Source organism: Diuraphis noxia, unplaced genomic scaffold, assembly GCF_037042655.1.
Source record: "Diuraphis noxia isolate RWA-SAM2 unplaced genomic scaffold, SU_Dnox_SAM2 contig0004, whole genome shotgun sequence".
Classification (NCBI taxonomy): Eukaryota; Metazoa; Arthropoda; class Insecta; order Hemiptera; family Aphididae; genus Diuraphis; species Diuraphis noxia.
The window spans coordinates 41,993,905-42,006,384 of record NW_028301714.1 but is presented as its reverse complement, the minus strand read 5'-3'; the positions used below and the strand labels follow the sequence as shown (position 1 = coordinate 42,006,384).

At 28.0% G+C, this 12,480-nt stretch overlaps 1 protein-coding gene across 2 annotated transcripts in view; it reads right to left on the bottom strand.

Moving 5' to 3' along the window:
- Positions 1-12,480, bottom strand: part of LOC107167631 (G protein-coupled receptor dmsr-1-like) — a 99,631-nt gene that overhangs the window by 86,060 nt on the left and 1,091 nt on the right. The gene's annotated exons all lie outside the window — the stretch shown is intronic.

Sequence of the window (12,480 nt, the reverse complement as noted above, 5' to 3'; positions counted from 1 at the left end):
TACGCTTTTAAACGTACAAAACGCTATCACAAGGTAAACTATTATTCAATAATATTATTGACGTTAAATCGACTATAAATATCTATTATTATTTAATATATAATAATATTATAATCTAAATTTCTACTACAATATTATATCATATATTTTATTTTACGTAACATATTGTGTGTTATTGCGCTAGTATGGCGTACATAATTTATTATTATGCAGGTTACTGAAGCGCGTGTATCGCATATTCACATTTTATATAGGCGGTGCAGCCGTTAATGTGCACGCCGATCACTGGATTTGGCGTGCGTCGAATCGGTATAATATTATCAATAACGATATCTCACGATGTGTGCCCTCGCTATTACCTCTGACAATTCTAAAGTGTATATACTAATAGGCACTCAACACCCGCCCTTCGGGTCTACGAAGCTCCACACTCCGTGCATCTGTTTGCCGTCATATTATAGGCGTGTCGTAATATCAATATTAATGTCTCGTGAATTTCATACATGCAAATGGAAGTGGTTTTTGTGCGTCTATAGTGTTATAACTGAGAGATGTTAAATAATATTGTGGAAGAACGTCGATAATCGGGACAAGTTTGTGATCCAGTTAAGGCACCCAATGCTTTCGTTTAGTCCTAAAAAATACACTCCATGAGAATAATGATTCTGGCTTATAGAATCGACCAAATTTGAGTATATATTTTTTTCTTTAACTAATAAAGGTAAGTATTATGTAGCCTACGTCCCCTTAGAATATTTTAATCTCAAACTTAAAATTAATCTTAAAAAAGACAATTTAAAGTTTTTCTTGTAAATTATTCCACATCAATTTTTTTAACTTGAATAAAAATCAGATTTTAGTTTGGTCTCTAGAAACTGTTATTGTTTGAGATAAAAAAAAAAAAAGTTTGTTAAGATCCAAAAATTCCAAAGCTCCAAAAATTTTACAAGGTCTGAGAATTTTTACTATGAAGTCGATTTCGTAAATATAATATATCGTACCGATGTCTTCCGTTCTCTAAATAGGCATCGGATAGTTTTAGAATAGTAGGCAATTATTATTTTTAAGATGGAAACTAAAATATAACATACAGATTATTTACAAGTTTTATAAATTTTATAAATTTTCGGAAAATATGGAAAATCTTCTTTGGGCCCCTTAAAATTTGCCTTGGTATTTAATACTATTGTAGCCGTTATAGGCAACTATACTATTTCATTTATTAGACCATATCTTTTTTTTCCGAAATGATGGTCCAACTGTATAATTTATTACTAATACGCTATAATTTAAGAAACATTTATGAAAATACATATATTACAGTTCAAACTTATTCAATTTAAAATAACAGGAAAAATAAAGATAAAAATTATTGTGTTGTATTATTCAATAAAAAATAGTAGATCCTACATTGAGCTAATTTTCTAACAGAAATTAATTTTAAAATAAGTAAATACATTATTTTATACATTTATATATATACTAAAAAAATAAAGCACATAACTACATTATTGGTAATTTAACACGCTAGTGTTTGTCCTGGTTAACTTAAATAAAGTTAAATATACTGTGGATTATATTCTTATTAGAAGATGTAATATTTTTTTTTTCATTTAGTTGAAACAATAAAAGAAAAATTCATTTTAAATTACTTTGTGTTATGATATTTTAAATGATTGAGAAAATAATTAAATAATAATAATTAAATAATATTTTATATAGTTCATCTTAATGAGATTTATAAAATATATCAATGTGATTTAAAAAATGTCAGATAAAATAATAAAGGTAACTGGTAAGTATATATAAAAAACTATTTTCAGAAATCCTTCTGGACTCTGAACTAAGAGTGCTATCGTCGTAATAATATTATCGTAAATTAATTAGAATAATCTCGTTAAATTTTGAACAAAATATCGCATATAATTATTGTCATGACGCATAAAACTCCTCAAATTTGTCAAACAATCGTTACGTATTTATTATTAACTATTTAGCATTTGATTAAAGATGTGACAAATAATATAGGCTCGAATGAATTTAACGAGAATTAGCAAAGTTAACGGATTTTTTATACTAAGTTACTTAATCTAATAACAAAAAGATATAAATAGTTAAGAACAAAATATAAACAAAAAGGATTTAAATGATTATTGAGTTCAAATCAGAAAAAAATAAACTTCTTAGAATGATGTAAGCATATAGGAAATATAGACAAAAATATCCGTTTAATATATTATGTTATTGTTAAATTCCGTTTTTTGCAATAATTAATAATATTTAAATTAAAGAATTTTCGGACTTTAAACGTATTGGTGGAAGAGTAAATAATATGTTTTTTCATTGCACGTTATGTTAGATTCATTATGATTTCGTTCGGGTTAATTTTCTCTAAACACAAAATGTTAGGGTAAGTTTTTTTTTAATGAGTTCAAATTAATTTAAAAACCATTTCTCTCACATTTTTAATAGTCTGAGAATTATCCATAACTTACTTGAAGTAGTTAAGCAAATAAGTGAAAAAATCGTATCCAGTTTTTTATTTTTTTTATCAATTCAGCGTGACCAAATACAGATACCTATTTTTGATACACACGTGATATTTTATAAATACTGGAGGGAAAATATATACACATAATGATATTAATACTTTATAATTATAGAATAATATAAATATTAACAGCGTAATGCAATTTTTGAAACCTATAATTTTTCTAAGTACCTAGGCCTAATGATTTTTATACGAGATAACACATATAATATTCTAGCTTCTTTTTAATACACTTTTTACTGTTCTAGTATATGTCTTGGAAAATATAAATCAAAAATACTGTTTTAATAATAATAAAATTAAAATATTTATTGAGTTTCAACGTAATACCTCATATATACACTTACTAATACGAGTTGGTAATCAGATACCCATTACACTTTTATTCTTTGCGCTTTAATATACTTTTTCACATATTTATTGCAAATATCCTTTAATATTGATTCTTATTACTTTATTGGTTATTGATCCTTACATTAAAATTATTTTACAAGAACGAAACGTCATGATTTTATATTTGGAATAATATTTTTTATTAATATTTGTATCAACATTATAGAATGTAGATATTACAATAAATCCAATATAATAGATTTAAATAGTAGACGGTTTTGATTTAAGTATTTTAATATTATATTAAATAGTGGGGTAATATTATTTTCTATGTGAACCATAATACAATTAAAATGTACAACGAATATGAATAAATTATAAGTCCCAATGGCATATTTATGTTAACATTTTAAAATTTAAAATTTATAAAACGACGGTCTATAAATTGTATGAATTTAAAAGTATATTAATGTATAAGTATAATGTACAAAATATACCAATACAAGGTTATTCAAGGTATAAAATAATTAACAGTTTGTTTTATATTTTGAAATACTGGCAATTAAATTATGTCTATGAAAATCTAAAGTTTCAATTTATCGTAATATATTATATAACTCCTACATTTGTTTCCATTATGGATATATGTCTTATCAGTTATCACATTTCCACTGGGTTTTACTTAATAGAGTTTGCTGTTATCGTATTCAATGGTGCACATTTAATTTATAGTAGGGAGCACTGGAGCAGGTACGATAGGTCATCGTGTTCATCCCAAGATTATAATAATCAATCGTTTTTGTAAATTGTCATTCCAGTCAACTTAGGCTATCCTAGTACAAGTTATGTACAGACACTGAATAATTATTGGCATAGAATATTACATACACTATTTAGTATTTTTGTCGCTAATATACATGTTTTCAAGTCTTAAAACAATTTTTAATATTTTATTCTTGATGATATGGTTTTTAGTCAGCTTAAGTTGTGTAATATATTTAGATACTTGATTAGACATTTTACTAAATGTACCTACATTTTAATTGGACAATATAACTAATAATTAAATTATATTTATAGCTTTATTTAAATACATTATTTAGTTAATTAGTTGGTTCTTGAATTAGTTAGTAAATAAGTACTTGGTGATAGCTTAAATTTGTGTGTTATGTTTGGTTTAAATTCTAAATATTAATTCACTGGTAAAAAGTAATAATTCTGCTAAAAACGAATATTAATGACAAATATCAAAATTAACTTTAAACTTTAAAGGAAATTTGAAATGTAATAAAATTACTAATATAAATAGATCATGAATGAAACTGTTAAAATAATACAATTTATTAAACTATATTTTAATGTATAAACATTTTGGGCAATATTCTTTTTTTGTAATTTCACAAAATATTTAGGACAAATAACATTTAATACGAATGCTCCGCATTTATGGGTTAAGGTATTAAGTGATTTATTGTGAATCGTAAATGATTAAAACACTTCTTTAAGTAAATGATTAAAAAATAAATATGATTTGTCCCTACATGACTAAAAAATATGCATAAATTTGGTCGTTTTTAAGGTATATATTCACAAGAAAGTTTGTAAAAAAAAAATTAGGGAGAAAAGAGGTAGCGAAAAAATGATGGGGCAACATTGTATATTTATAACCTAGGACACGAGTTACTATTGGAGGACTATTGGAGGATTTATTAAATTATTTTATAGAAACAAAGAATATACTTCTCATGCAAGGGATGTAACGTACAAAAATGTGTAGTAAATTTGGAAGTAAAAATATAAAACTTCTAATAGCTAATAAAAAAAAATCCTTTTATAAAATGAGGTATAAATAATTAATTTGTGCTGAGCTTATCAGTAATTTAAATGACTTGACATACTATTATTACAGTATAATAAAATTATGATTGTGTGTGTGTGTGTAAACGAATAATCGTTGTTGCTCAAAGTTTACACCAAATAATTATTTTATCATTTTATATACTTGATAACATTTCCAAAATATTTCTACTTGTTTCGAGTTATTTAATGGCATTTTATTATTATTATTTTTTTTTTATTATTATGGACATCATCAACCTGACAGCGTGTGTGAATTTCAACACGGATTTGATCATCTGACTCTTATTATTATAGATCAGAGCAGTATCTAATTGTAAGTAAACACTAAAGACAATGTGGTGTTAGTAGAACAAAAACAAAAAAGTAGTTATTATTATTTCAGATTCTGAGCCGAGTAATTAATATATTATTTTTACTATGATATTGTGTGCGTGGTTTTTTTAAATTATTTATTTTTATTTTTTCTGTAATCGCGTAATCAATCTTACCACACCGATAAACTCATACTTTTAAGTGTGACGCGTCCATAATCTAGTATAATATATTTTATTGAGATTTGGTCGATTTGGTCGATTTGATACGTAACAAAAAAACAAATGTTTAGTATTCTTTATGGGTCCCACGTGACACCACGATTTTGCACAGTGATACCATTATTCTGTTGAATTAAAAACTCGTACTTTTTAATATCAAAAATAAAAAACATAATATTACTGTATGTAAACAAAATATATATTTTATCGAAAAACTTAATGAACAATGTAGTGAACATAACAAATGAGTGCTTTAAAATGTTGAACAGATTATGCCGAAAAGATGATATATAATATAATACAATGCAAGTTGAAAAAAAAATAATAACTAATAATTTTTAACTAAAACAAAAAAAAAGGCATCAGAAGACTTGGCGATTTGGGTGATACGTAATGGCGATTGGGTGATAATTTCAGAAGATGCTAGTAAGTATATGGCTACTGGTCACCTCTACAACGTTATTCGGTCGATCCTGCGGGGCGTTTGAGAATCGCTGACGCGTTTGCCCAGGGCGCGAAGACGACCATGGAAGCGGACGGAGCCCGACCACGACAGTTGAGGGACGAATGATAATTGACAATGAATGGCTAGTGCGTGATGTTGTGTACTTAACGATTACTGCAGGTGATGAATACGATGAGCGTTGTGCTGGCAACACCAGTTACCTCAGCTCCCGAGACCCGGAGCGAGCAACGAAGACTATAAAATATGATGGGTACTGCGGAATCGGCGGTGACCTAACCGAGACCTCGTGACTAGGCCGACAGTGTCAGACAACTGGATGAAAAGGGGAGAGAATCTGTAGTGAGACTCTCCGTGATTTTCGCCCTGGGCACACCCGTCGGCACCTTGCAGTCTACCGGTGCCAATGGCCCCGTCGTGGAGTCACACATCAACGTAACTCTGAAACGTTTCGTTTCTTCGAGTCCAGTGCTATATTGACATCCATGTTCCTATCTACCCTACATAAATTATAGTCATCCATCACCAGATCACTTTGAGCTCTGCGGTATCCGTCGTCACCGTCGCAACGAGCCGTATTCGTGCGTTGCAGTCGTTATTGGTATCGTCGGGGCGGCGTCATTGCCCACGCCGATACGGCTATAGCCTGACCGTCGTCGTCGATCACAACCAAAGCAGCTAGGCATCCGCCGCACCGTCAGAGGGTCTCGCATGTCGCCGACCCCGGGCGCCTGATGTCTGCAATCCCGTCGCGCCACCGCCGGTGGCCGAATAACATGTATTATTGGTGACTTACCGCCAATCACCCTGTGCTCTGTCAGTGTGCTCTCAATCAGGGGGGAGTGACTTTCGTACGGTTTCACTTTGGGAAAAAAATCAACAACAAAAACAGCTAATTACGCTTACGGCTCTTGTACGCCTCTCCACACAGCGTTGATGATTCTCATCAAGATGCCAGGGCGCGGAGATGCGCGTATTGATGGAGTGGTTCCCGGGTCCAGCCCGACGAACAAGCCCCAAAAAGGGAGTGTGACCTCCTTTCCCCTGGTCGGCGTGACGTTTAACGCTTCGTCATTTCGCTTAATATGTTCTTTAAAGGACTGCAACCTGCTTCAGCGACGACGTTGCAATCACGTCGTCTGCAATAATGTTCATCTCAGCCGGTCCAATGTTGGAGGACTCGTCCGGTTGAGCGATTATGGTAGTCGACGAATCGTCACCTGTGAACTGCTTTGCACAACTCAGTAGACCCACCAAATCTCCATAAGTTACTTCCTTGTTGTAGTCATCGAATATGTGTAGCTTGGTCTCCATTTCATCGTATTTGATGTTGCTATTTTTTTGTCGATAACCTTTTTTATGATGGTCTTTTCAATGTGGTCGGATTTTTTGATATTATAAGATGCAGCCATTTTGCAGGTGTATAATAATGTACGTGTAGGTAGACAAAAAAAATCAAATGAACCATTTCCCGATTTCGTCGTAGACCAAAACTGATATTTTCAAACAAATCGTTGTTTATTAGTGGCCATCTAGTACGCAGTATTATTGTTATAATTGGCCAGCATCAGTTTGTTTTTGAGCCCGTTTATTTTTTCAAACACCATTATTATTATTATCATTATTATTGATATACCAACTTACCATACTTGGGCAGAGATATACTATTGTATTGTAATATTTTTATGAGGATTTGTCGATTTTCAATTTTAATTAAAATCTAGTCTTTTAGATTCTGATTGAAGCGATCAATGTGTACCTATTGAAATTTTTCAATAATTTTGTGTATGTAAGTGTATATAGTATTTCTATTCTCAAGATTTATTTTTTTCTGTGATGAAATGATAAAGGTGAATTATTCTATGGTTTTTTTGCTAGTGAGTGTTTTACACTAGCTGCAGTTTTCTATATTTAATTGCCTTACCGAAACCATTTACATTTATAAAAATATATTAACTAATGTCAAATGGCTTATAGAATTTACATTTACTATAGCAAATCATATTATAACTTGACACCATTTAAGTAATATATTTTATCAAATTCTGGGAATCAATAGCTGTTAGAAAATTTCATTATTTTCCTTGTGAAAATGAAAAAAATGTCAAAGTTAAACCGATAATCCTTGTTATTGTTTTACAAGAACATGTTCCACTCACACAAACATGTGGCCCAACGGGTGTTTTTGAGTGCTAGTCTGAAGATTTACGAGTAACCGATGACTTAAAGATTGCCATCACGGTATTTGTGGTTGTCACTAGCACACGCGGTATATACCGATCGAAACTACGTCCAAAAAATACTATATTATGAAACATTCGTCAACGAACCTCAGAGAAACTGGGGTATATATAATAATTAAAGACTGTTTTTGAGCAAAATCGATTCAAAGACGTATTATACCAGAATGAAACTTTTTTCGTTTCACCATAGGGAGATAGGGTTCGGGCATCTCTGTTGGAAATATCTGATAATCTTACTTTGTATGTTTACGACACGTGACAAACAGCAGATGCAAGAATTAAAACTTGAAACATCAAAGTTTTTTAATGTCAGGTTCAGAAGTCATTTTTAAAAATAATAAAAATCATAATAATAATGATATTTATTTCATAACATTTATTTTTAAACAGGTACATAAAATTATATAATAAATATTATAGATAATTAATTTTATGAATGTATTTATTTTTTTTAAGTTAATAAAAAAAGGTGTATTGTATGATATATACTTATTCATATTATAATTATAATATAATGTAGAGTATTTTGATAACTTAACTATAAAGATTCTTGATAAAAATATTTGGTAAAAATTAACATTTACTTAATTACTTATTTATATTCATTATTTACTGGTGTAGTCATGCCTAATATCAACTATTTAAAATATCATGCGAAATATTTTTATTAGGTATTAGGATTGATAAATTAAATGATTCCTATATCAAAAGATATAATATCATTGGTATTAATTTATCTATTAGTGATAATAGAAAAAAAGAGGAACCTAAATCAATGTTGATGTTGGATATTTTTATAGCTCCATTGCAATAACCATCAAGATTCGAGTTAGTGAAATTTATTTAAATATTATATTTTAAAACAACAGATTATTATTTTATGTTTCTAGACAAAGATTAATATAAATGTTGACATATTCTCAGAAAAAAACCATATAGGATTTCAAAATTTAGGTACCTAATAGGTATGATATTTTTTTTATTTACATTTGTGGAATTTCATAATTGGTATTAGACTTTTAGTTAAATAAACAGTTTCCTCTAACTGTGTAGTATTAATTCATAATTTGTCTACACGATACAGATTATTGCAATATTCTTGAGAAATTCTTAATTAATATCTTGATAATAGTTAATATGATATCATCGCATATTAACAGATTTTGAAGGAGCTGTACAATACTTAAATATAAAAAACAATTTATGATAATTTTATAAAATCAAAAAATGTATTAAAATACGAATCTGAAATTCTAAAATATAACTGTGATTAATTTACTAAAATCGTTCTTTACATTGTAGGATTGAAAATATTACGATATGTTAAGGATTCATTGCATATTAACGCTGAACAAATTATTAAAAAATTAATAAAATAGAAGGTAAGTATATTTTACAAACAAAGATGGTATAATATGCTAATTTATTATAGTTTATTAAATTAAACAATTACAAGTATAAATAAATATATATAGTGGGGTATGTATGTATTATGTGCGCATTCACACAGTAAAAAGTATAAAAATCAAAAAATTTTAAATACCTATTATTATATTACCAATAAATTTCTACTTTTGCTCAGAGTATATAAAAAAAAATTAAACCACAGTTTAAATAAAATAAACATTTACGAATAGATATATGAATTTTAATAATTATTTCTTATAGGGTATAACTTTATCTAGTTTTAATAAACGAAAAATATTTTTAAAGTGTTTTATTCAAATTATGATGAAAAAACGTATGAAACACTAGTATTCAACTTTATACTAATATTAAAGCATTATTATAAAATTGTGAAATTAATAAAAATATAAAAAAATATTGCCTGGGTTAACCTTAAATTAAATATATATATATATATATATGTTACCGTCAAGGATGTAAATTAGTTAATAACGTAAATGTCTAGCCAATATTATAAATCCCTAACATTAGTAGTCGATATTGTCAATGCCTAGGCATTAACAAACAATATAGGCAAGGTTGTAATATTCAAATATTTTGTAAAAACGTTTAGAACTATTACTAGGAACTTACCTTAATGCCTAATACTGAAAGGCAATGTGATAATTATGTTTGACGAAATTTTGCATCACTCAACATTTCATTAAGATAAGTGATAATTAAATTGACAAACTCTCGTCCGTTAACAGAATGCAAAATTGACGGTGCCCCAAAAGTAGTATAAATATCTAATATATTTATAGCGATTTCTTCAGCACGTTTTGACTTTAGAGGTCGTAATAATACAAATTTTGTAAGATGATCTTGGTAATTTAAAATAAAACGATAATCATTATAACATTGTGATTGCATGTCAATTATATCAACTTGTGCCCGAGAGTTAAAAGCTGTGTGCATAAATAGGCTTTGAAACCAAACCCTTTTTTGGATTAGGTTGTTTTTTTGACAATGTGAACAGAAGCTTAAAAAAACCATAATTGATCGTTTGGTAACATGTCAATATAATATATTTTAATTGAGCCACCATTCTATCTCTTCCCATGTCCAATTACAATATGAGTACTTAGTAGCATATATAAGACGTCGAACATTTCATAAACTTTCAAATATTAGAGAATTGTTCCATCTGATATTGGTTTAGTTATTTTTTTTTCCCAGCAATAGTCATAACATCGTACTTACGAACTAATCTACATATAATCTTGTGGTTTTTTTTTTTTTTAATTTCGCACTTTTAACAGCCTATATTTTTTCGTCGTACTGCATGATATAAATGTATGCTGTGTTATCGTCCCGTATTTTCTCATCAATTAATAAGAAAATTGCATTTTTGAATTTAATTTTTATTTCTTCGATCTCCATAGCAAAAATGAAACGAATAAAAAGAAACAAAAATGTTTGAACTCGCTCACATCGATGTCAGAACAAAACGTTTACGGTAATCTGTACTGAATGTAAAATGAACTTGAATTGTGCACCAACAAATCGGTCAACATTGAAGGTACTTACTATAAATAGATACTAGATACATTTTATCACTATCTTAATAAGTACCTAATGTACGTCCATCGACATATTAGAGCTAATAAGTGCGTACTGATCATACTTAGATGAACCGATAAATCAATTTTATAACGTAAGAAAATTTCTAATCCAACCAACAAATAAATGATTTTATATTTTTACCAATTATGCCTGAAAAAGTTCGGAGTTATTGTCATTACCTAGGAAATATTTTTAAATACATCATTGATTGATAATAACAGACATTAACTCCATAATTTATTTATGTCTTTGCCGGTAACATAAATATATATATACATATAATATGAAAATACAGTAAAACATAAAAGGGCCATTAATGGTTCACTACCGATTAAAAAGTGGTTATACTGAGTCATATATAATTTTAGTATTTTACCCTTTTTAATTCTTTTTTTAAATACGATTTCGTACATGAGTACATAATACGCAATGTTTAAAATATTAAAAATTAATTGTAATATCATGTATATAATTTTATCAGTACAATAAATTTAATTTAAATTTGTATTTCTTCCATATTCTATAAAATGTTTTTGTTAGTTTGTACAAAAACAATTTAGTTTTAGTTATCTACATACAATTATATAAATTAAATTACTGCTAATCAAATTATAAATAAACTGTAAGTTTCATGCGAATTTGCTTATTTAAATTATTTTTTACTAAATTTAAATCATAATTTTTATTCTATCAATTGAAAATAAATATAATATATGAAAACAGTTTTCTAATTTTGTAAAACAATTTTATTTTTGTATTAATATTATAGATTGCAAAAACTATACCAAATAAAATAACTTTACATATGAATTATGATAAAATAATTTTCAACCTATTTCATAAAAGTAATATGATATACTTAATTTATTTTTATTTGACTGAATGATTGAACATTAACAGTGACAGGCATATTTCGACTAAAATGTTATATCATTTTATAATAACTTTATCATTTATCTTATTCCATTTTTACTATTATCTTATGAAATAAGATAAATTACATATACAATTAAATGTATCAAATAAATTTAATCGTTGTGTTATTGACTCACAGCGATTATTTTTCATTATGCCATGAGCAGAAGACTTAATATACCTATACCTATTGTACAAATCTAACAATGTATAGACAATATTTCAAAATATTACAGGTTTTTCATAACGTTTCATGAATATTACACCCATTCAAACCAATCAAAACATGCTTTAATTGTTTTTTATTTTGCGTTTCATAAAAGACAGTTATAACATAATAGAAACTCTTTACCCACGCAAATACTTATACGGGTTGATTCACAAACCACGCTCACCACAATTTTTTCCTATAAAAATGAATTTATCCAAATTGAAATTTTCTTAACGTTTAAATACACTCGGATGATGCCAAATTTTATAATATTTAGATTTTTATATAATATTAAGACTTTCCTGCAGAGATACAAACTTATTTTTTGTCAACATTTAATTCACGCGTTTCCCATTTAT